The sequence below is a fragment of the Arachis ipaensis genome, chromosome B10 (assembly GCF_059453495.1).
Source record: "Arachis ipaensis isolate K30076 ecotype BB chromosome B10, ASM5945349v1, whole genome shotgun sequence".
NCBI lineage: Eukaryota > Viridiplantae > Streptophyta > Magnoliopsida > Fabales > Fabaceae > Arachis > Arachis ipaensis.
The window spans coordinates 84815161-84816440 of record NC_142435.1 but is presented as its reverse complement, the minus strand read 5'-3'; the positions used below and the strand labels follow the sequence as shown (position 1 = coordinate 84816440).

The 1280-nt window shown below is 37.2% G+C and overlaps 1 non-coding gene across 1 annotated transcript; it reads right to left on the bottom strand.

The window, feature by feature from the left end:
* Positions 1-922: 922 nt before the first annotated feature.
* On the bottom strand, positions 923-1030 carry LOC148580688 (small nucleolar RNA R71). The gene has a single exon (XR_015898590.1). It is a non-coding gene; the product is annotated as a small nucleolar RNA R71 (small nucleolar RNA).
* Between the last annotated feature and the right edge of the window lie 250 nt (positions 1031-1280).

Sequence of the window (1280 nt, the reverse complement as noted above, 5' to 3'; positions counted from 1 at the left end):
AATTGACTTTTTGTTTGTTTCTTATCTTTTTCAAAACCACTTAACTACTCTTTCCTCTCTAATTTTCGAAAATACCTCCCTCTTTTTCAAAAATTCTTTTTAATTAATTAAAAATTTTAAATTTTATTTCCCCTTTAATTTTCGAAAATCATCAACTCCTTTTCAAAAAATTATTTTCGAAAAATTTCTCTCTCTCATCTTCTTCTATTTATTTAATTACTTACTAACACTTCTCTTCATCTCATATCTCTGCTCCTATCCTCACCCTTGTGTTTGGATTATCCATTCTTCTTCACTCTTATTCCCTTTCTTCTTCTACTAACAATAAGGAACCTCTTTACTGTAACATAGAGGATTCCTCTTCCTTTCTTGTTCTCTTCTCTTTCATGTGAGCAGGGACAAGGAAAAGGGCATTCTTGTTGAAGCTGATCCAGAACATGAAAGGACTCTGAAGAGAAAACTAAGAGAAGCTAAATTACAACAATCCAGCGACAACCTTACTGAAATTTTCGAACAAGAAGAGGAGATGGCAGCCGAAAATAATAATAATGCAAGGAGGATGCTTGGTGACTTTACTGCACCTAATTCCAAATTACATGGAAGGAGCATCTCAATTCCTGCCATTGGAGCAAACAATTTTGAGCTTAAACCTTAATTAGTTTCTCTGATGCAACAGAACTGCAAGTTTCATGGACTTCCATCTGAAGATCCTTTTCAGTTCTTAACTGAGTTCTTACAGATCTGTGTTATTGTTAAGACCAATGGGGTTGATTCCGAGGTCTACAGGCTTATGCTTTTCCCGTTTGCTGTAAGAGACAGAGCTAGAGTATGGTTGGACTCTCAACCTAAGGATAGCCTGAACTCTTGGGATAAGCTGGTCATGGCTTTCTTAGCCAAGTTCTTCCCTCCTCAAAAGCTTAGTAAGCTTAGAGTGGATGTTCAAACCTTCAGACAAAAAGAAGGAGAATCCCTCTATGAAGCTTGGGAGAGGTACAAGCAACTGACCAAAAAGTGTCCTTCTGACATGCTTTCATAATGGACCATTCTGGATATATTATATGATGGTCTGTTTGAGTTATCAAAGATGTCACTGGACCATTCTGCAGGTGGATCCATTCACCTAAAGAAAACGCCTACAGAAGCTCAAGAACTCATTGACATGGTTGCCAATAACCAGTTCATGTACACTTTTGAAAGGAATCCTGTGAATAATGGGATGCCTATGAAGAAGGGAGTTCTTGAAATTGATACTCTGAATGCCATATTGGCTCAGAACAAAA